The following is a 24,908-nucleotide window of genomic DNA, read 5'->3' on the forward strand; positions in this document are numbered from 1 at the left end:
GGCATTCATTGAACGATTAACATTTACACAAATTTCAAAATTACTCGTACGCTCCCATTTGACGACAAACATGCCTATAGGGGTTATCTGCAGATGAGAGACTCTCTTTAAGTCTCCTCTATTTTGATTACAACGTACTTGTATTTATGAATTTGGATTTTTCTCATGTCAGAAGGTAGATAAAGCAACCCTTTTTTGATCTACACATAACAAATTGTAAAAATGTGACATCGTGATAATTTAATGAGAATCAGAACAAAGAGAGCCTCTCTTTTGCAGATTGGACCTTTAGGCATGTTTGTCGTCAATTTTTGTCAAATACCAACATGTTTTGGTATTCCAAGGTGATTTGTAAACCAAACGTGGTTCCCATGCCGAAATTATTGCAAAATATTCGCGTAAGTGGTTGCACGAGCTGATTTTCGATCTATGTAAGTCTTAGTCACTCGTTGAGCGCCACGGATTTGGTCTATTAGGGTTACACATATATTAGTGCTAAAAAAATTAAGCGTGCTCCACTGATATTGGCTACCTTTATTCAGGACACGAGTGCTACTAGTAGTACTAGAGTATCTAGACACATCTCAAACAATTATATGCAGCTACAGCAGCGTTTAATATTAATTCCAATCTATATGATAAGTGAGGCATCAAAAGGGATTTGAAAAGGATGATTTTCATCGAAACTGTCAACATTCCTGTAATAAGTTTTAAGTGTCACAATCCTCCACTGATCATGTTTGAATGATTTCGTTTAACATCCACTTACAATTTGAGAGCGGTATTCAAATAGGATTAAAGCAATGATACAAAATCTCTACTGAAATCAAACTGATGTAATAATTTTTGCAATCGTTTACCATTAGAAACTTTGATAGAGTAGTGTGCGGTGGTTCGGCAGCAGCAAAGCCATATTCGCATAAATGGGTGAGCTGGTTTCATGCTATTATTTTATCGTGAATGTTCGTTGTAAAATAACATGACTTAAATATATGCCATACAATTAACGTTCATAATAATTCAGTAGAAATACAGCTGCTGATCATCTGCAAACATGTAGATTAGCGTGGTTCAAAAAATCGTTTTTGCTCCACACCGCTTATTCGATTTGTAACCAGAATCTATGTCTCCTCCCAAAATTTGAGCTAATTTGGTTGAAAATTGAGACTGCACAAGCCCTTCAAAGTTTATATGGGAATTACTACGGGAAAACGACGTTTTTCATTCAATCGACCGTAACATTTTCCCAACTGTCTAAGATGATTAATTGAACCCTGATACTCATAGGCAACTTTATTAGCTACAACTTTGCCGAAGACCGCTTTGAAATCGGACGGCTAATTAATTAGTTATCGATTTTCATCGAACTGGAGAAACTTTAACAGTGATCCTCCAGCTTCCCAGCAGGCAACATTGCTGCTGTATATGGGTCCAAAGATAGAACACAGAAATCATGGCTACTATGTTTCACTGCTAATTGCAGTGATGCCCATCAAATAGTTCAATCAGGGCGTCGCAACTGGTGATTTTTACGTGACTCCAATTTCATCATATTTCAACGACCCTGTTCCCCCAGTAAGCGGTGTGGAGCAAAAACGATTTTTGAGCTAATATAGATATTACATACTTTCAAAGATGATGGAAGGCCGTTGGCACATAAGGCTAACAGCAATGGTTCTGAAACCGATCCTTGTAGCACTCCCGATGGAATACCGATCGGGCTAGAATGATTTGCTTTAACTTCCTCTATTTGAAAGCGGTTATTCAAATAGGATTTACTCAGTGACACAGAATCTCAACGGAAATCAAATAGATGTGATAATCTCTGCAGCAGTTCAAAATGAGAAACCCTGTTAAAAGCTTTTGAAAAACCAATCAATAGCAGAATATTATCGATATCGATGGACATCGTCATGCATATTGAGCAAATGCCAAGGCAAATACCGAAGTTCGAAGTTGGAATACTTAGTATTTAGTGAAGTACCTAGTAGCTTGGAATACTTGAGGAAATTGCTTGTTGTGAGTATTTTTGCTGAAAATAAAAACATTATATGAGATCACGAGGCAAAGGAAAACTCACAAAGTTGCTTTAGTATGTCAATTCTTGTACCATATAATGTTTAAATTGGGCTTTAAACACTTATTTTTTTATTTCACAAGCCACCTAAATCTGACAATCTCCAGGAATGCATACTAACGCCACGAAGTGATGTAATTTCCAATCACAAGACTACTGCATAACTTTGCTAGGCAGGAACTTCCTTTATGGTGAGAAACATTAGATAATTATCTCGCTAGCGCCAAGAAAAGGTGAAATTGTATACAGTTATGTTCCGACTTTATCACCCCCTCCACGCGTCAGACCTTCATTTTTTATTAATGCCCTGTTACATTTTAGGGAAAATCTCCTCCCTCTTCTTCAGGATGAAGTTTGTATGCGTGCTTTCCAACGTTCAAAATATTGAAAACGCATATAGATTTTTACAGTGTTTGAAAACATTTATGGAAAGGGGGTGATAAAATCGGAACATTACTGTACCACTCTTTTCAATGTCTGAGAGCCATTGACTATCTTTACCACTTTAAAGAAGATACGACATTTATTTCTGGTCTGAATCACGAGACAAAACATGCTAAAATGCAGAGCACATTCTTGAGTTACAATTGTAACTAAATTATATCCACTTTTGTTATTATATCCTAAGATGACGTAATTGCGATCAATTGTATCAAGAATAGTTTTATGTGACGTCATAGTTTCCCTCGCCTGTGCGTTGGACAAACGAGTCTATTTATAGACCAGCCACCAAAACGAAGAACCACTTGATCTTAAACCTCCCCACACTTCAAGTGCTGCAATGGCCTCATGGATAAAGGCGCCGGATTGTAGTTGAAGGCTGGCGTCCTTGGTTCGATTCCCGTCTGGGTGTGGGTTTTTTACATACTAAGTGGGGCAAGTTTTTTATACAAAAAACTTTTCGCTAAAAATAAATAACACTCTTAATAAAAATTAACCAAAAAATGAGTTAAAATTTACCCAACTCAATTTTTACCCAATATATTTATATCTAATTTATAACAACATGTGTTATAATTTTTCGATCATTCCAAGATTTATTATATCTCACGTTGTTATAAAGGGGCTGTCCATAAACCACGTGGTCATTTTTTTGGGACTTTTCAACCACCCCCCCCCCCCCGCGTGGTCATTAGTCCATACAAAAAATTTTATTTGTCCATACAAAATGGTCATTGGCCGAACCAAACCCCCCCCCCCCCCCCAAAAAATTGTATCAAGACCTGTTATAATTATGTTATGGCTAGAGCAATTTTTGTTATAATTTTTGTTATTTTAACACCTAACCGGCGAATTTTATAACTCATTCTGTTATGAAAATTTTTTGAAATAAATAACTCAATCGGTTATAATTTTGTTATGCCTTTCTGATCGGGTCGGAGGCTTTCAGGTCGGCTCGCAAGGCCTACAGGAAAGCTCTCCGGTCTGCTGAACGATCCGGCTAGAAAAGTCGGTTAAATAAAATCCTTGCAAAATCTATGGATGTCCGAGTGAACGAACTTCGTTTAACAAATGGCGATCTGACTTATTCAGCACACACTTCCCTGGATGTGTGGATATTACATCTTCGGATGGTGGAGCGGACCTGGTGTGATGGTTAGAATACTTGACTATCACGCCGAGGACCTGGGATCGAATCCCACTCCTGACACACTCGCAAAATGTGTGAGTTCTTCCTTCGGCAGGGAAGTAAAGCGTGGGTCCCGAGATGAACTAGCCTAGGGCTAAAAATCTCGTTAATACAGATAAAAAAAAGAAAAAAAAACATCTTCGGATGAACCTGATGTCTTTTCTTGTAGTTACGATTCCCTGGCTTCGGCTCGGAGTATTGTAACTATAGAATCGATTGAGTGGGCACTTAATAGCTTTGCTCCTTTCAAATCTCCTGGGGCAGATGGGATTTATCCTATTTTGCTTCAGAAGCGATTTGACCATTTCAAACATGTTTTGAAAAAAATACTTGTTTGCAGTTTTGCTACAGGGTATATTCCCAAATCCTGGCGGGATATTACTGTGAAGTTTATTCCGAAAGTAGGTCGTGCGTCCTATGAAGAAGCAAAGAGTTTCAGACCTATCAGTTCGACCTCTTTTCTTCTGAAACGCTTAGAACGCATTGTGGATCATCACATCCGTGATGTTCATCTGGCCAACGTGCCTCTTCATGTGAACCAACATACCTACCAATCTGGTAAGTCCACTGTGACTCTTTTACACAAGGTTGTTTACGATATCGAGAAAGCATTCGCTCAAAAGCAATCTTGTTTGGGTGTTTTCTTAGATATCGAAGGTGCCTTTGACAATGTGCCTTTCGATGCCATATTGGAAGCCGCACGGAGTCATGGCATATCTCCAATGATTTCCAATTGGATTCATCAAATCCTCAAAAAACGATATCTCTTCTCGACATTGCGTCTAGCAGGGATTAGAAAATTGAGTGTTTGTGGATGCCCCCAAGGGGGAGTCGTGTCCCCGCTTTTGTGGAATCTCGTAGCAGATACGCTATTGAGGCAACTCAATAATAGTGGTTTTCCTACTTATGGTTTTGCCGACGACAACCTAGCATTGTTAGTTGGTATGTGTATCACCACCCTTTTCGACCTGATGCAAAGCGCCCTTCAGGTAGTTGAGGGTTGGTGTCGCCAATATGGCCTTTCGGTTAATCCGGGTAAAACATCTGTTATTCTTTTTACGGAAAGGCGAAACCGTAATGGTGTTCCACCTTTGCGTCTCTTTGATTCTGAAATCGATGTGACTGAACAGGTAAAGTACGTTGGAGTCATTCTTGATTCCAAACTTTCCTAGACACCTCACATTGAGTTCAGAATCATCTCAAACAAGAAGCACTTTCTTGCACTTACTGTCTACGAGTACTCGGTCTACTAGAGGAAACTCCTGTGAACCGCACATCAACGCACACCTCGTTGTTTCCACTTTTGGTGAATTGGGACAAAATTATCCTTGCTCCAAGTGATCTTACAATTGCTTGTAATTTTCCATATAAGACCTTTTCCACGAAATTCCCTTCCCGGGAAGAGTGGACATCTGGATATCTGGAAAGAAGTTTTTCAGACGGCATCGTATGTTACACTGATGGCTCCCTTCTCGAAGGTCGAGCAGGTGCTGGTGTTTATTCTCGTGAGCTAAGGCTGTATGTGTCTTACTCACTTGGTAGACACTGCACCGTTTTTCAGGCCGAAATCTTTGCTCTTATGTGCGGAGTGCAATCAGCACTTCAGCAGCACGTAATGGGCAAAGTAATATACTTCTGTTCGTATAGCCAGGCTGCTATTAAAGCATTTGCTTCGGCCAACTCCAGGTCGAAGATAGTTATCGCTTGTCGAACTCAAATCGAGGAGCTGAATTCAGCAAACGCTGTTCACCTTGTATGGGTACCTGGCCATTCTTCCATCGCTGGAAATGAATTGGCTGATGAGTTAGCTCGTACTGGAGCATCACATGACTTCATTGGCCCTTAGCCACACTCTTAAAAAATTAGGAATTTACACGTGACGTAAACCATCAACGTACGTAAACATTTCATGACTGAATGGCAAATTTGACTCAATTTTACATCAATCATGTAAGTTCGAGTTGGTTGCACAAGATGTCAACAAACCTATCTGACCAGATAGGTGGAAACAGTATTACATTTATCGTTTATTTCTCAAGACGGTGATATAGCCAAGAGGTAAAGTACGTGCCTCTCAATCAGCGGACTAGAGTTCGAATCCAGTTCATTATTTTACTTACATATGTTTGATTTCTCGCTTCTGCTCTAGCGATGGCTAGCTCGACTTTATTTGTGATAGAAGACGTAAATTTGTGTCAAACGGGCCGCTCCTTTTATGTGCATCCAAGTGAACTTAAAATTACATGATTTTTTCTAAGAGTGCAGCTATTTCGTTATCGAAGTGTTGGGTAAAGCTTCAGATTCACACCTGGGCTGCTACTCAACACAGACAATACTGGAATAGTTTGGAGTCATGTCGTCAAACCAAATTGTATTGTACTGAGCCATCTCCAAGGGTGGCGAAGTATCTTACAAATCTGTCAAAGCAGAATTGCAGCATTCTGGTCAAAGCATTGACTGGCCACTGCCGACTCAGCTACCACATGGCGAATATTCAGCAAACTGATTCATTTGCATGTGATAGCTGTGAATCCAATTATGGAACTTCGTATCATTTGATGTGTAACTGTCCAGTTTTTGCGCAACTGCGTTTCCGAGTATTCGGTAAACACTTATTAAATGAAACTGACTTCAGAGACCTGAATATTCAGAATATTCTGTTGTTCTTAACCCGCTGTGGTAAAGAGCTATAGGCTCTCTTTCGCTTTATGCGTTATTACAGTGCCCTTTTCAGGGCGCTGTTTGAACCCATTGTGGTACGCTTATGCGTTAGTATCCTCTTCCAGGGTACTTTTCCTATTTCCCTACCTGTCATTATCCCCATCCCTATCCTTATTTCCTTCCTTTTCCCTCAGGTAGATGATGAAATAGGCTATTATTTTGGCGATGGCACAAATGTCCCAAATGGAGGATAACGTGCCTCTGGAGCCGGCCTTCTGATACCTTCTGATACCTATTCTTAGCCGGCGACTACGCGGCTGACTCGCAAGCGGGGGGGGGGGGGGGGGTGCGTCAGGCCCCAGGACTTTCGCCCCTGCTGCCCAAAAGCTAACATTGTGTAATGTATGAAATATGTACAGCAGACATAAATGGGCTGATTACGTTATACGACTGTCGAAAGAAAGAAGATCCAGAATCGTACCGGGAATCGAACACACTCAGAGCGATCTTTTTGATTTGCGTTTAACGGTTGAACTGAGTGGGCTCCATAAAGGGTCATTAGATCCGAATCACATAGCAAATCATAAAATCGGATTTTCCCATATTGATTTCTCATTTCTCAACGAAAGCTCAACGGTATAACGGCCCTCGTTCCGAGTTTAACCCAAATCCATTAGGCAACGGATTACACGTGTTTTCTCTCTTCTGCTAGAGATCTCAAATTTCAGCTTCTCACACCTCGGGGCCATATCAAAACTCGGTTCACGTTTCAGCGCCTCCATTCAACCATCCTCAACTAGGTAGTAATAGGTATCTAGATATAATACCCTGCGTCTGGTTGGCATGTGCCCATCTATTTCCGGCTCATTTGTCACATGCATCTGCCTCCAACGTTGACGACGACGACGCCGATGATGCCACTCGGAAGATCCCATCGCTTTTGTACTGTGCCGGCTTTGCACTAATATGTGGCTGAGCGATGTTTTTTCAGTCTTCGCCAGATAAAATATTTTGAAAGTCGAGACTTCATCATCATCTTGATGGCAGGCTCGGTGTTTTCCATAAACATTGCCCCTGCTGCTCTCCGGAGGAGGAGGAGGACGACGATCTACCTACCTTGGCTGTGTGTACGAGTTCGAGTTGCCGTATGCATGATGTATGGGGATGAAGATGAAGTTTATTCCGGTCGGTTTAGAGACTGAATGTTTTAAAAATGAGTGATGTTGATCCACTGCCTCGATGTGTTTTAACTTCTTCTCGTTTTCGTGGAAATGGGATAACTTTCCGAAATGCACCAGTTTGGAGTAAAATATCGGTGCTTCTTTGGCCTTCATTTGTTTTGATTCAAAGCACATTCGTCTTCTCTAGGCTAGGGATGAATATTGGAATGGACGATATGCAGTGAATGTAAACGAAAAGTTTTTTTTTTACTGGAACCAGTTGAAGCACAATTGACATGAAATAAATTTGGCGGTGTGATTTTTCACATCGCAGTGAGAAATCGTTGAACTTAGATCAAAGTTAATGAACGGTTCAAAGCTAGTCGCACTATCACCAGGTGTCGAAAATAACAAATTTATTGACCAGGATTTGGCATCTAACATCGAATCTCACTATCAAAAGCATAGGCGTGAATAAGCATATATGTTTACAAAAAAAGCGTTATCTAAAGAAGGGAAATTCTCTTCATTAATTTTGTTGGCTTCATCGTCCCATCTTAGTGCCACCTCTACGCAAAGAAAGATTTCTTCCCAGTCAGCTAACTAGGAGGTTGGCATAGCGCTAGCTACTTCTGTTGTCTCTGTGGAGCGCCACGCCAAGGGCGATTCTAACAGCAAAAGCAAATAGATGCATGTTTATGGGGTTTATAGTGAGGCGGTGATGCCCTCAGAAGATGAAACGATGCGTTGAGGCACTCCTCCACCGACTAGTTGCTACAGATGAAGGTTGGAGGAGGATGGAAAGTGCTAAGCCTTACCGGCTCTCGTAGGCAGACTTCATTAATTTACACGCCACTTCTTAACGTGTTTTATTTTCTTCCCGCTTATCGCCCTTGGCCTACCCACAACAAGAAAACGAAGAACTCTACGATATAGGCGGGTGTTTTCTCCGGGATTAGGCATATCGGTCGTTGTTTCGGCATTATTGCCGGAATCTTTTCGAAATGGGATTATATGTGGATTTTGATACATTTCAAGTGGGGATTAACCTGGGTTGGGCTGAGCAGAAGAAACAGGGCTATGTGAACAGGTCAATGTTTGACTGATTAAGTTTGCTATTTAGTGTCATGAAAGATCATTCTGCCTGGGACTGCATCCATCCATCGCATCCACGGCCGCGTAAGAATTTACCAAACCTAATTGAACTTGTTTATAACAACGTAATTATTCGACTGGAAAATTTCATGGTTTTACTGGCTCTCGCAGTCTTGAGATAGTTTTGTTCTGCCCGACATTTTGACACTTGTATTTGTTGTTGACACTTGGGGCCGAGGCGGTAAACGCACGGGTATTCAGCATGACCATGCTGAGGGTGACGGGTTCGATTCCCGGTCGGTCCAGGATCTTTTCGTAAAGGAAATTTCCTTGACTTCCTTGGGCATAGAGTATCTTCGTGCCTGCCACACGATATACACATGCAAAATGGTCATTGGCAGAGGAAGCTCTCAGTTAATAACTGTGGAAGTGCTCATAGAACACTAAGCTGAGAAGCAGGCTTTGTCCCAGGAGGACGTTACGCCAAGAAGAGGAAGAGAGAGGATTTGTTTTTGCCTTTCTCGTACACTAAGTGTACTGGAAAGGCTATATGTTCACTCCAAAAATGACTTTTTGATAGAAGGCCCGAAGGGTCGAGTCACATATACTAATCGACTCAGCTCGACGAATTGAGGTGATGTCTGTGTGTGTATGTGTGTATGTGTGTATGTGTGTGCGTGTGTGTGTGTGTATGTGTGTGTACAAAAAACTCCCATCACTTTTTGGCAGTAAATCTCAACCGATTTTAATGACCGACGGTTCATTCGACGTGGTATATAGTCCCATTGTTTCCTATTGAAAATGATTCGGATCGGTTCAGCCGTTCCGGAGTTATGGCCATTTAGGTGTTCCGGATCGGTATCTCTGGAAGGGGCCAGGCATGAAAATGCAACAAACCCATGCATGCGACATATCAAACCACGGCATTTCCGATCATCTGATAAATGGAAAGCAGGAAAATAGTCTCAGACCATATCTGAACCGGTAGTGTTCCGGAACCGGTTCCGGATGTCTCGCCGTAAGTTGCCAAATATAAAAGAGAATCAAACCCATGCATGTGACACATCAAACCGTGTCATTTTCGATGACCTGATGAACGGTAAGCAGGAAAATAGCCTCAGATCATATCTGAACCGGTAGTGTTCCGGAACCGGTTCCGGATGTCCCGCCGGAAGTGGTCAAATATAAAAGTGAACCAAACCCATGCATGCGACACATCAAACAGCGGCATTTTCGATAACGTGATGAACGGTTAGCAGGAAAACAGTATCAGATCATATATGAACTGGTAGTGTTCCGGAACCGGTTCTGGGTGTTCCGCCAGAAGTGACCAAATATAAAATTGATCATAACTCATTCATGCGACACAACAAACAGCGGCATTTTCGATAACCTGATGAACGGTAAACAGGAAAACAGTATCAGACCATATCTGTACCGGTAGTGTTCCGGAACCGGTTCCGGGGGGCCCCGATGGGTGCATGCAAACTTTTTAAGGAGTGATAGAGGATCATCAATAGTGAAAAAAATGTGTACGCATATGGTCAAATCTCAACCGTTACATAATCATTGAACTTTACATGTTTTTGACTTTGCTTGCCTCAAACTGGCTATAACTTGAAAATGGTCAAACTTATCGCAGCTTTTTAACCTTCATTCGAAAGTTTATTGAATTTTGTACACATCTAGAAAAAATCATGTAATTTTAGGTACCCTGAACCTGACATATACGAGCGTCTTCAAAGACACAAATTTAGAGGTTAAAACATGTAAATTTGCGTCTCCTAGTACTTATATTTTCTTAGCGGCTAGCAATCGCTGGAACCGATCTGATAAATAAAACATATAAATGTATAATATTACAATCCTGGATTCAATGGGCATTCCAGTGTGAGATGTTGAGAAGAGAAGTGGCAGCATCAGTCAGTGCGAAGAGCTTCGGAAGGGATGGTTCGATTACTGTTCGCGTCGTCGTCGTCCATTTTTCTGGCCTCTGTTTCGCGCGCATTTTAGAGTGCGGTAGACGCGTTTTGGCTCGAGTCGGTTCCGGATTTTTCGCTTCCCATCGCGCTGCAGTGTGAAGGAGAAAGAATAAAATCGACGCGGTTGAATTCAGTGTGCGGTTGCGGTGGACGCGACGTGGTTCGAGTCGGTTCCGAATTTTTCGCTTCCCGTCGGCGCTAGCTCCCAATACACTTTTAGTTGATTATAAATATTGCTGACTGCACCCCAAATTGGACTGACACGATAGTGTGCACACACCTTCAAAGTGTGATTGCAGCGCATGGCCACGTCGGATCGAGTTGAGGTCTTTGATGCACTTATTTCTTGTAAATGGAGGAATAAGTGCACCGAAGACGTCGAGACGATCCGAGGCAAATGTGCACTTTTATCACACTTTTTAGGCGTACCAAAAAAAGTGTGATACAGGTCGGACTCGATTATCCGGAGTATTGATTTTTATTTCACTCCGGATAATCGAATTCTCCGGATAATCGAATCATGATAAAAATATTAAATTGGAATTTGAAAACGTATGGAAAAGTATATGTTTTTGTTAATTTATGTGCATGAAGCAGTGCCGTAGTCAGAAATTTGAATTAGGGGACGTCCATAAATTACGTAACACAAAATTGTTATTTTTTTCCTTTCCAGTATGACTACTGTTTTAATGAGACCCCTGAAGTTTTTTGTATTGGTCATCACTCTTTAATGAATTCCCCCTCTCCTCGTAAAGCGTGACGTAAGTTATAGGCGTTCCTTTGAAATATTGCATACAGTGGGACCTTGATTGTATTTTAGGCTGACAAAATCGGCAAAGTTTTTTTTTGTGAATTTTGAACTCCATAAAAAGGTTCTGATTCTATCAAAGGAAACAATACAGTTGAAGAGCGGTTGTAAAAGTTTGTTTACTTATTCATTTATTTAAGGCTCATGCGCCAACAGGCATAACGGAGCCGAATTCAGTTAAAACTATTTACAATTTCATGTTTTTGTCTAATAATCTATGTTAATTTTGGGAAAACGAAAAACTCGCGGTTTGGTCAAGGTTAGGGGGAACAAAAATATTTGGGGAAGGGATAGGGTGATGGGGTTTTTCGTTGACACGTGACAGCTTGGTGTGGCGTATTGCTGCTGGTTAAACGTAGAGTGGACAAACAACCTGCAACGATACATACAGACGATTTTCGAAGGGACACGAGGTGGATAAGTAGAGCAACAAGACTGGGATATCAAATAAAGACACGAGGTGGACAAGTGAAACAACAAGACGGGGATATCACACGAAGACTTGTGGTTGTGATTTATGTTTATTTTGGGCATATAGTACTGAGAGCGGTAATGTCAATTCCGCAAAAACACGCTTAATACAAAAACGATAACAATATTTGTAGAATTCTCTAAATGAATTTCTTGATTTGCCCCTGGAAAAATCACTGGAGGAATCCGTAGAGAGGTTGCTTTAAGGACATGGTATTTGGAGTACATAGCTCAAAATTTCTAGAGCACCGGTTTTTAGAACCGTTGAACGGATTTGGATGAAAATGCATCACGCTAATTGTTCAGTGGTTGTCAACAGCGTGATGCATTTTAATCCAAATCCGTTCAACGGTTCTAAAAAACGGTGCTCTAGAAATTTTGCGCAATGTACTCCAAATACCTTGTCCTTAATTCATAAAAGATTTCTGTAAAAATTTCTTGAAAAATCCCCAGAGGAATCCATGGACAACATCCTGAAGGTATACCCGAGCAGGGTTAGGGGTTCATTAGATATCATACCAAGACAATGTATAGAGTCATCGACAGTGTTAAGGACAGACTTGATAGAATCCCCCCGTCTGAAGTTCTGATACACTGTTGAAGCGGGATTTCAAGACGTTTGTCCTTAAGAGATGTACCTCAACTAACCCCATTTTGGCCACCCAACCCGTGGCCCAACATACGATAAAATTAACCCGATATTCAATATTTTTTCAGTCTGGCGGAATTTTGCAGGGTTTTTGTGTTTCGTGCCCAACTAGTCATTTGAATGACAATTGTCACATGCGACCCTCCAAAACTCCCGAAAATGCCCCTGCAGCCCCTTCCCTCCTGAAAATCCCTTGAAAGTTCTCTGAAACTCCGCATGACCCTCTTTAAATCTCCTATTCGAGTGACTTGAATATTAAACTTCGTTGCAATCATGTACTTCATTTAGGTAATAAACGGAATCCATTTAGGTAAACATTCTATTTAGGCAGTCCCGACTCATTACCTAAATGGAGGTTTTGGAATATTGGTTGCTCGGGTATCTGGGAGTTCCTGGAGAAATCCCTAAAAATATCTTGAGGAATATCTGGAAGAAACTCTGTAGAAATCCAAGCACGAGTTTCTGCAGAAATTCAAGGAAAATGAGCTCCTGGAATAATCCTTGGGGAAATTCCAGCAGTACTTTTGGGACTTCCTCCCTAAGGGCAACTTCACCAGTGATCCAAATCGACTGTTTGATCCAAATTTTGGAACAGCGCAAAAAAATCGGCTCGCACCAGTGTTCTAAATTCTGTTTTATACCAGATTGTTGATCTATTTTTTAAGAACTCGCTAATTTTTTGTTTCATTTTTGTCTTGATTTGGACCAGGATTTGCGCAGTTCTAAACTTTCTTTCACTGTTGCCGCGCACATCTGTCAATCACTTTGCGTCATCGGCGTCACGCGATTACCCGAGTTGTTTTTGTTCCGTCCGCGAGTTTAAAAGTAAAATCGAGAGTAAAATGTCGCAAGCCTCATCATCTCAGCCGGAATGTACCAAACGTGGAAAAAATTGGGCAGCCGAGGAGGACGAACAGCTGTGCCGATCATGGTTACACGTCTCGAAAGATTCGGTAAAAGGGACCGACCAACAAAAGGGTGATTTTTGGAAGGCCATCAAAGCTCACGCCGAAACATTTCTTCCCTCGTTTGCCAACCGGCCGTGCGATGGACTGCGGCAGCGGTTTGGATCGATCAGCCATCAAGTATCCAAATATGTCAGTTGTTTGGCTTTTGTTGGACGGCTTAACGCAAGCGGAACATCTTCAGATGACCGGTCCCAAAAGGCCCGGGAAATGTTTCTTAAAGAAACAAATCAAAAATCATTCAAAATATTATCGTGCTACGACATCCTCAAAGACGAGCCCAAATTTAGGGATCTGGAGGAAGTGAGAAAAGTAATGAAACGAAAACACCCTACAAATGCAGGTTAGTATATTTAATTTAGGACAGTAGACCTTATCTAATTTTAAAATATATACACGTTAATAAAAATTTTACAAAGCGTTCACAATTCGCCTCTTGCTTCTGACATTATATAATTTTTTATGTTTTGTAGGAGAATCTGACGGGGAAGTGGTAACCGGCGACAAAGATGCACCACCTCCACAGCACCAAGGGATTACAAGTACTCCGTCACGGCCGATAGGGCAAAAGCGTGCAAAAGCCATGCAGGTGCAAGCGGCAGACCCATGGATTGTCATTCAGAACGAAATGAAGAGGAAAAATGATCTGCTTGAGAAATATACGAATGCAGTGCAGAGATCGATCGATCTTAAAATCATTCTAGCATCCTCAGAAGGCCTCGACTCCATCTCGAAACAATTGCTTCTAAATGAGAAGCAAAAATTACTTGTATCACATCATGCTGACATGACGGAGGAGATAATTGAGGAAATCATAGAGGAGGAAACTATTCCGTCTTCTCCGAATCAGCTGGAAGCTCGAAGTTTCGAATATTTGAATATTGAATAAGACTGCTTTGACCATGTATACCTACTGATTTTAATTTGTTGTTCGATTGTTTACGGTTTACGGTTGTTTTTAATTTTGTTTTTATTATTTTATTCCGAGTTTTATTCATTAAACTTGCAATCGTATCCCACTTTCGGTGAACCCACCAATTTCGGAAGGGAAGTAAATGGATGAACAAACTAGCCTACGACTAAAAATCTTGTTAATAGAGATACTTTAGTTTTTATTTATATTAAAGGAATCGTGGGATCAAATTATCGGAGTGTGTTTATGGATTCATATCATCCATAACATCCATAACCGTGTGTAAATTCATGCTGAGTTTCTACTGTCCCCGGGAAAACGTTAACATTATGTGCCGCGTGTGCCGCACACGTTGCAAATGTGTCCAATTGTACGAAACAATTGTTTCTTTTTGCTCATGGCTCATGAGACAGTTAACCAAAAGTTCAGTATAATATACCGTAAAACGGGATAGGCGTGGTAAAGCTTAGGTCCTGGCTTAGGTTAAGGTAAAGGTACCAGCAGAATGATGGTATTCGTACCATGGTACAATTGAAATGAGTTCCATACTTATAATTTTCTTCATTCAAGAAAGCCATCCAATAATTTTCTTGACAACTTGTACCATGGTACGAATACCACCAGTGTGTCTAAAGTGTAATTACTTAAGTGGTGAAGAGTGGTACTTACTACTAGTACTAGCTTCTACTCTGGCGCCACGTGCCACATGTCGCGAAGTAGCAACGGCTTTGTGATGCCACAGCGGCACTGCGAACAACGGCAGCATGATGTCTGTCGCGAAGGCTCTGGTCAAGCTCAAAATTCTGAAACTGACCACAAACCTTCTTTCCATTAGCGTAATCGGTCAGAAGAGTTGATGGTGGTGGAAGAGATGCGAAGTTCGCGAGAACGATGGGAACGTGATCGCATCTGGCACACAGGTGGGTGGTCTGTACAAGTTGAACCGGAACTACCAGCATTACTGGCCCAAGCGCATCCATCGCCAGAACTTGTGGAAGTTGGTGCCGATGGCGGACGGATTCGAATTGTGAGATGACGCATGACATCATCCTTTTCCTTCCAGTGTTTCGCGAGCCGAAGGGCTACTGGACTCGGTTCTTTCGGATCTGGTAGGACCCATCGAAGTTCCGTCTTTCGGTTGCAGCCGTTTCGTGATGAGCCAGAAAGTGTTCCTCTATTTCCTCGAACAACTGAGCGAAGCGTTTGGGGCGCATGAAACGTTGGCCGAACGTCAGACAGGCGGGCAGCACAAGATTTTGAGGACGAACAACGGGACCGAATCATCAATTTTTCGAAGAAAAAGTACATTGTGTCTAGGGGCTCAAGACAAGATCCGGCGCGCCCCCGCCCCGAGTTTGGATCGATGGCGATGAAGTTGAGGTGGTCGATGATTTCGTGTATTAGGGCACACTTGTGCCTACTTTGGATTCTGCAGGACTCATCGATCGATTAAAGTTCGCCACCGCACGAAATTGACCATTTACAAGACGCTTAGACGGGCATTTATCTACGGGCATGAAAGGTGGACTATGTGTGAAGAGGACCAACGCGCCCTTGGTATCTTCGAACGGAAAGTACTTCCTGTCATCTACGGCGGAGTGCGAATGGAAGACGAGTGCGAATGGATCACGAGTTGCATCACCTATTAACCGTTCAGGACGCGCTACGTTGTAAAAAGTACAACACCGTCAGAAAACCTAAAGGTTAACGAAACCGACCATCGTGCATACCGCGAAAATCGGGCGGTTACCGTGGGCCGGGCATGTCACCAGAATATCAGGTTGATGAAAATGGTAATTTCTGTAAATCAAAAATGCAACCTTTATTATCATAAAAATACAATACCTTTCCTTACAACGCTGGTGTTTTCATTCTTTGCTGTTACCCTTCGTTGCCCATAGGTGTTGAACAAGATCATTCCGCATGGCAAAATATAGCCTACTGTCCTTTATGCTGGTGCGATCTTCGCATAGTTCTTCAATCGTACGGCATGTGGCTCTGCTGAAACCTGCCGTTTGGGATGATGGTAGCTCGTGTTGAATATTTTCAATTTGATCCTGCATTGCAGGGTCGCAGTGTCGATAGTGTAACCGCATGTGGTGCAAAATAATGCAAGTAGTTATCACATCCTTCATGCTGGCTTCATCGTAAAGCCGACAGGGATTAACCAAATCTGCCAGCATGCTTGGAGGATTCCGAAGCATCTTTCTACGTCCTTTCGCAAGGATTCTTGGGATTTGGCGTACAGTTTATCCTTCGCTGTCTGAGGATGGGTGATAGTTTTCATGAAGATGGACCAGTCGGGATAAATGCCATCGGCCAAGAGATACCCCCGTTCGTACACATTTCCGTTCATTTTATACTGCCCGTCTAGCATGCTGTCCTGAAACAAAATAAATAATAATAATAATAATAACAGGACAGCAAATGTTTTTGGAGAAGTCTGTGATAATAGTTAGAGTATGTTAACCAACAGTGATTTTTTTTTGTTCTTTTTGTTGCGCTACCTATATTACTAAGTACTGTATTCAAGGGCGTAGCCAGAGGGGGGCAGGGGGGGGGGGGGAGGCGTGGCCCCCTCCTGACCGAGCAACTATATTTTAACTTAACCGAAAAACTTTGATGATCAGAGCTGTTTTTGACTAGTAAAAATAAAATTCTCCTGCATCCTCGTATTTTTTTAATGTATGCAGGAATTCCTTCAGAAATTCTTGGAGGAATATCTTCGAAAATTCCTGAGGGTATTCCTTTGGAAATTCCTGAAGCAATTCCATCCAAAATTCCTGGAGGAATCCCTTCGCAAATTCCTGGAAAAATTCCATCGGAAATTCCTGCAGGAATTCCTTCGGTAATTCCTGAAGAAATTCCTTCGCAAATTCCTGAAGGATTCCTTCGGAAATTCCTGGAGCAATTCCTTCGGAAATTCCTTGGGCATTTCCTTGGAAAAATTTTGGATGAATACCTTCGGAGATTCCTGGAGGAATTCTTTCAGAAATCCATAGAGAAAAATCCCAAAGAATCGCGGAATCTTTGAACGAGTTCCCAAAGGATTTTTGAAGAAGTTTTTTTAAGGAATTTTCGCAGTAGTTCCTCAATCAATTTTCGAAGGAATTTCTTGAGGAATTTCGGAAAAAAAACTTCTCAAGGAATTTCGGATGAAATTGCTCATGGAATTTCCCTAGGAATTTCCAATGAAATTCCTTGATGAATTTTCTACAAAATTCCTCAAGAAATTTCGGACAGAATCAGGATGCATTTGTAGAGTGATGATCGTGCTTTACCATGGCATTTAAAATTAAAAAAAAAATGATTGTCGTTGTTACTGCAAAGTGGTTTTCAGTGTGAGGATTAAACTCCTGTATGATGAAAAATTGGGTCATGGAAAATGTTTAAAAGTCATTACCTGCTATGTACTGCCAAATTCGGATCCGGCGGGGACACCTCCTAAAATGGACCACCAGATTGTTACGCGCTGGCCTGTCAAAGCACCCGCGCTGGTTCCACTAAACACCCGAGATAGTACTCACCGCCGCCGCACTTCTGGACTCCGAAGATCGATCCTCCTGGTCCACGCTGGTAACAGATCGGCGCCGGGGCTGTGGTGGCCGCTCCGAAAGGACTTGACAGTTGTCTAGTACCAGCTGTTGTGCCTCCTCCGAACAGCAGTGCTCCGAGGCAGAGCTAAATGAAGATCCACTGGAAACGGCAACAGTCGATTCGAATGCACAGCGGTTTCGTCTCGCTTACGGCAAAGGTAATGTGGTGATGCCAAAAGCACAACTCCCGGCTTCGGACTTCGGAGAGGAGCAGGACGCACTTCCGAAACTGTTTCCGGATGACGCTTTCTGAGCCGCCGAACTCGACGGAAATAATAGTGTGGGAAATGGTGCAGTGGTAACCGTTGCAGACGATCGGAACCGAATGAGAAACCGGAGGATTGTTGCGTGGTCAGAGACGGGAGTGCTGTGGAAGAAAATGTTGTAGGAAACAAAGAAAAATGTACGGACACTACTAGCGACGTGGAAGTTTGTAAAACTTACCTATAGCCACAACGCCTTGGTCCGGTTGAAAATCCTTGATGATCCGGCAATGATGCGGGTGGTTATTTTATCGGTTCGGAGGATTCCGGTCACTTTTCGCATATATTTTAAACACTTCAACTTTGAACAGCGACAAAAGGCAGTGACTTTTGTTTACCTTGAAAATAGATCACACCAAATTAGAACATCGGTGCGAGCGCGCGACGTTTGGTCTATTTTTGCTTGTTCTATTCAATTTGGACTGGTCCAAATACGGTATAAAACTAGACCAAAAATGGACCACTGCTGAAGTTGCCCTAAAGGACTTCTTATGCTCCACTAACAGTAAATTCTGGAGGAAGCTTCAGAAAAATCCTGCCAGAAATCTTTTCAAGAAACGCAAGAATAATTCTTAGGAAATTTATAGAGGAAACCCTGGTGGTATTCTAGGTAAAGGAAGGTAAGGAAAAATCTGCAGCAGTAATTCCTGAAGAGATCCCAGGCGGACTGAAGGATTCCATACGGAGTTCTTGGAGGAATACCAAGAGGAATTCATCTTATTTGGATGCTTCAAACCGCTGGAAGTCTGCACCGGGAATTCATCATTAAAAAATCTCTGGAAATTCTAGAGGAATCCCAGCAGTAATAACCGAAGGAATCTATGCAGATATTGTTTGGGAAATTCCTGGATTGGCGTCTGTTGTCAAAGTATACCGTAAATAATATTTTGAAAACAGTCGCAAATTTAGCATTTTTTTTGTTCAAAAGAATTTTCAAATTGTTTGGCTCTTTTCAAAAGTAATGGGAGATTTGGTTGTTACGTAATTTGTATATGATTTCAAAATATATCAACTTATGTTAACATTGATTGTAAAATGGTATGCTGAATGTAAAACATTTTTCTTGTAAAAAAACTAACACAATCGGATCAGAAAACCGACAATATCTGGAGAAATCGCAATCGAGGCCTCCCAAAATCGGGTCAGCACAGTATTGTAATATTAAACGATTTTGAATTCCTGCAATAAAATATTTAAAAAATCTCAATAAAAAATACTCCGGATAATCGAGTCTAAAATTCCGGATAATCGAATCCCGGATAATCGAGTCTCCGGATAATCGAGTCCGACCTGTAGTCCAATTTGTGATGTAGTCTGCAATATTTTCTTTAATTTTTTGCAGTTACATAAAAAAATGTTAGTTCGGGTTCGCCGGTCGAGAAAAAAATCCGGGCGCCGACAAGTGAGTCGCGTTCAGTGTATTTCTGTGTGGAATAGACTAAAGGTTCCAATGTATTCGTTATAGGGGGGGATCGGGCCACTTGGGCGGTGGCTTCTATATTCGTCTGTTTTCCACTATAACTCAGTCGAATTTGAACCAATTGACACAACTTTTGGAATGTGGTGAGATAGTTATAGTATCTACCCGTGTACAACATTTCAAGTTAATTGGTTCAAAATTGACTGAGTTATAGTGGAAAACAGACGAATATAGAAGCCACCGCCCAAGTGGCGCGATACCCTATTTTACTTTTCGTATCCCACAAGCTTCAAAATGTGGGGCTCGATGCGGAAAATAAAATGCGCATTTGTAGAGTTCTATTAGCAGTTGTCTACAATGTGGTACCGTAATCCGGGGTCAAATTGATCACTTTAAAACAACTTTTGCGGATAACATTAGTGGCAATCAAAATATTGCCAAATAGATTTCTGTAAAATCAGTAACCAGTGGATCTCCATGAAACCATGTAACATAATTTTGTTCAACAAATTTTAACTTTAAGGTAAATTACTTCAAAAATCAAAAAATTGAAGATGCCACTTTGGGGCGAAATTGATCAGTGTACAATTAAGCATCGGTTAAAACGAAAAATTCCCTTACCCACTTAATTTTGCTCTTCTAAACCCGGATAACGCGTCAAAACTCTTACAACTAGTGGATTTGACACTTAAAATTTCAAATTAAATTATGAAATTTCCCCCTTAACGCCTAAAGGTAGGCAATTTCCTTTGAAATAAGTGTTATCTGTTACAAAAAATGACTTTTTCGTCAAAAAAAGAACTTATTTTTAAGCTATTCATATTCAGAATAGCTTCATAACTTTCCAACCAAGGCTCCATAAAAATGTTAAAACAAAAAAATCACGGAAAGTCCTAGTGGTAATCGATTGTTTAGAAGCAATGATTTCAGCTAAGTGAGAAATACATTGCAAACTCTTTAAAAAAATAAAGTAAAACTAACTTATTTCTAAAAACTTAATAGATTAAACTCAACCCTAGACATCTACGAACTAGATGAAGTAAGAAGTTTGAGATCATTGCGTCGCTTAGAAGTTCCTGATATGCAATTACAATGTAGTACCCAAATGATCAATTTCATCCCGCTGATCAATTTGACCCCGGTTTACGGTACCCTTCGGGAGCACAATGCATTTGTATTGTTCCGCAAAACTTTTTTTTTTGTTACATTGGCGCCCAACGTGGGGCGTTGCGCATTTATAAGGTTCCAATGTACTTTCCGTTACATTGGCGCCCAACTAAAAAACCCACGTTCATGTTATGGTTTATTGTTTCTTTGTTGATCCTTCTGGTTTAGGTTAGGTAAACTTAGAGTAGATCAGATATGACTGTCCGCAACATTAAAGATAGATAAAGGCTAAGTGCTTGATTGATGGAAGTTCTTTGGCCGTTGGTTAACCGTAGTGTGGCCAACAAAAAAAAGGCGCAGTATCATAACGTCCGAGGCCATAATGTCCCAGGACATTATGGCGCATTTTTTCGGGGCATAACGTCCAAACATGTAAGTGTGTCACGAAGTCCAAGGAAAGAAGGCACATAGGATGTTATGACGCACCCAAACTTTTGGATGTTATTTCGAAAAAAAAACGCGACTTAACGACCGGGACAGTATGGCCTCGGACGTTGTGATCCGGCCCCAAAAAAAAACACCCGTAGAAGGCCGGCAGGATACCCGGGTACCCACGCAATGGAAATGATCATATCTCAGCGATTTTTCCACCGATTTTAAAAGTTTTTGCCTCATTCAACTCAGAAACTCATTATCTATAGACATCGTATTTGGTTAGACCGGTCCGATCACCATAGGTACCGGAAAATCCGGATTTCCGGATCCGTGTTTTTATACAATAGAATATACGGGATTTTCGGTAGGTTAGTAGCAATTTCGGTACCAAGCATCGTATAATTGCTTTGGCATATTGTATCTGACCGGCCTGGAATCATAAAACGTGTTGACTTTGAAACTGTGATTTCGGAACACGCTTCCCGTGAGGCCATGGTTGACCATAAACACTTTAAGGTATCCTAGCCTTAACAATGTGGGTTTCAATATGGTATAAGGACATGCTCCCAAAAACATGATTTTCCGAAAACCACGGTGATTAGATCGGTCTAACCAAATATTTTCCCGATAGATAATGAGTTTCTGAATTGAATGAGCTAAAAATTTCCAAAATCGATGAAAAATTGACGGAGATATGATCATTTCAATTTCGTGGGTACCCGGGTACCCTGCCGGCCTTCCACGTAATAAAAAAAATGCAGGAGCCCCTCCCCCTGCCCCTCCTCACTTTAAAATTTGGTCAACCCCAGTAATAGATGTATATTCACGAGTTCTAAGATCTAACAGAGTTCCAACATCCTAGTCTCAATAACCATTAAAATATCGAGATTTGAAATTGAAAAAGGTACCCGGGTACCCTGCCGGCCACATAAGTGTTAATGGCGTTAGATCATACCCTTTGCCAGGATTCGCTGGCGTTATTAGTTTTAAGTTAGCCTGGTGGCAATTAGTTTAAGGTTAGCCTGGTGGCAATTTAACTCGCGGAGTTATCTGGTAAGCGCGTTTGGCTTACGTATTTTAGTTAGTCTGGTGACACCAAATAAAATGATCATCGCTGCCATCAACCGACCACTTGAAAGGATGGTAAATAGGAGTTTTTTAGAATTTTTCAAGAATCGCGATTTCGATTCTTGAAAAATTCTTCCGCTGTTGCTGGTGTTGTGTTACGTTTGTAATATAGTTAATACGTTGTAAAGTAGTTTTAAGAATTTTCCATGGATTGCATTCTCCAATTCATGGAAAATTCTTCGATTGTTGCATGGAGTGTGTTACGTTTGTAAATTGTTGTGAACATTTTGTCTGTTTATTTTGTATGTTTTACTAAGGTTTGTACATTTGTCCCTGAAATTTAATGTGCATTTGTAGCGCTCCAAAAATTTCAGGAGCGATCCAGTACAAAAACGCACAAGCCGTCCCCCAACACGGACATCAAATTATATACGGTCTTGTGTTGTTGCCCGAATCTGGATGCCCCTTTAGGATTAGAAATTCCTAGACCAAAACAAGCTATGAATGCCGCAACAGATGCTGCGAACTAAAAGGCGAACTGCCAGAAAAAATACGATTACAGGATCAGGGTGTCTACTACCTGGAAAAACCTGGAAAACCTGGAATAATCAGGGAATTTTACTCGACCTGGAAAAATCCTGGAATTCTCAGGGAATTCTGGTGACAATCAGGGAATTTCTATGTTTATCATTTCTATCCAAATTTTCAGTTAAAAATGCCTCAAAGCGAATAAAAATTTCGGCTGCGCCGCTACTAAATACCCGCTCGTTAATTATTATTTATCAGATATTCATTACCCTTGACGTTGATACTAACTTGTGCTTTTTCCACAGCAATCTCCAATTTTCTGCTTTACTTTTCGGAAAATTGAGTCGACGTGCTTTTATAGTTAAGATTTTGAATTCTCAAATCTTTCAATCAATTACAGCTTTAAATATTGGCTTAGTGACCTAAATTGTATAATCTATTTTTCTTTAATTCCATGTAAATGAGCTTACTGTAAAGCAGAATTTATTGAGGTTTGCCTGACAAATTCGCAATTGCCTGTAACATCTAAAATACCCGAAGGAACTTAAAGATATATTTTAATCGTAGTTCCTGCAACTCCTGCAGAATATGATTGATCAATTGGAACTCCTGGCGGATTCGATGTTAGCATTTCTAGCGAAATTAACTAGATGACTTCTGGAAGAAATTTTGAATATTTTTCTGACGATTTCTTCAACTCATACATTATTCTGAACAATGTTTAAAAGAATTGTCAACTCTCTTTTTCCCATAGTTGCTTCTGAGCTCCACATATTTTAAAGAACTCGAGAGAGACTATTTTCGATGGACATAATGCAATAGTTTTAGAACATGGTTACCAACTTATTAGTATATTCTGAATTGTCAATTACTTCTTTCAAGATTGAAGCTATAGACAACCAAAACTATTGATTTAAAACATGTTTCTCTATTATTCACCCTCATTCTTGTTTTCGATCGAATCCACTTTCGAACGTAAATCTTTCGCATTCCCGTTTACGCCAGCAAAATCAAATGGGCTGTGGATTCGAACGAACCAAATACGTTCGAAAGTAGATACGCCCGTAAACAAGAATGAGGGTGAATATGTATAAATAAACATATCTAATATTTTTGCTAGCAATTTCTATAAAAGGAGAAATCGCTGAGAGAAGAATTTAGCGAAAATCTTGAAACCAACGAAGGTCTCGTGCGCATTAACTGAAGCTATGCGTGATGGTTTCTTGGAGGATTGTTCAAAAGCGTTAGCTGCAATTTGTTTAATTTCTGACAATATTTAAGAAAGTTTGGTTAGGAACTACTCGAAAGATTATCTGCTGGAACTGCCAAGCTTAACTTTTATAAAAATAAAGAGTTGTTTTTCTGGTTAAATTCCTTCAGAACTTGATAAACAAAATTTTCATCAAATTATGCAGAAAATTCTCCTAAAGTATCGCCAGGATTGTTTTAAGAATTCCATCAGAAAATCATCTTGTGCTTCCGCCCTAAATGCTGGTGGGATGTTGTCCATAAATGTCATTATAGTTGGAACTAGAAATTTCCCAAAAAGTGCGTTTCCACGAATTTCTAGAAATCTGAAATCATGTTTAGTTTAGTCGATTTGTTAAAGTTTCTTGAACCTGGAATTACTTTCAAAAACCTGGAAAAATCCTGGAAATATCAGGGAAATTCATTTTCAAAATTGAGTAGACACCCTGAGGATTGACTGATGGACCGAGAACAAAAATGAAACCTCGTCATCCTGGTGATCCTGGTGATGTAGTACAGTAGAAAAACAACTCAAAACACAAATATTTCGCCATAATTGGATTCGATATATGTAGTTCGGCAAAGTTTGCACTTATTTTGAATTAAATTGATCTTAATCAAAGTAATTAGTGAACAGATTTACACCAATAGTAGGGGGTGCGCCAGAAGTCGAGGAACATAGAAATTCGTAAGTGAAATGTGGTGAAAAGACTAATTAGTTTGTGTTACTGAAATACTTATCAGAGTATCTTCCTCATAGCTGCACGAAATAGGTACCTGGTAACACCTACAAAAAGGAAAAAACGACCGAAACCTACCACAAAACCAGTGA

General features: G+C 40.8%; 1 pseudogene; it reads right to left on the minus strand.

Annotated features, from left to right (window-relative positions):
• Window positions 1–16,208: 16,208 nt before the first annotated feature.
• On the minus strand, window positions 16,209–24,568 carry LOC115258500 (uncharacterized; annotated as a pseudogene).
• Between the last annotated feature and the right edge of the window lie 340 nt (window positions 24,569–24,908).

Source organism: Aedes albopictus, chromosome 2 (assembly GCF_035046485.1).
Source record: "Aedes albopictus strain Foshan chromosome 2, AalbF5, whole genome shotgun sequence".
NCBI classification, from domain to species: domain Eukaryota; kingdom Metazoa; phylum Arthropoda; class Insecta; order Diptera; family Culicidae; genus Aedes; species Aedes albopictus.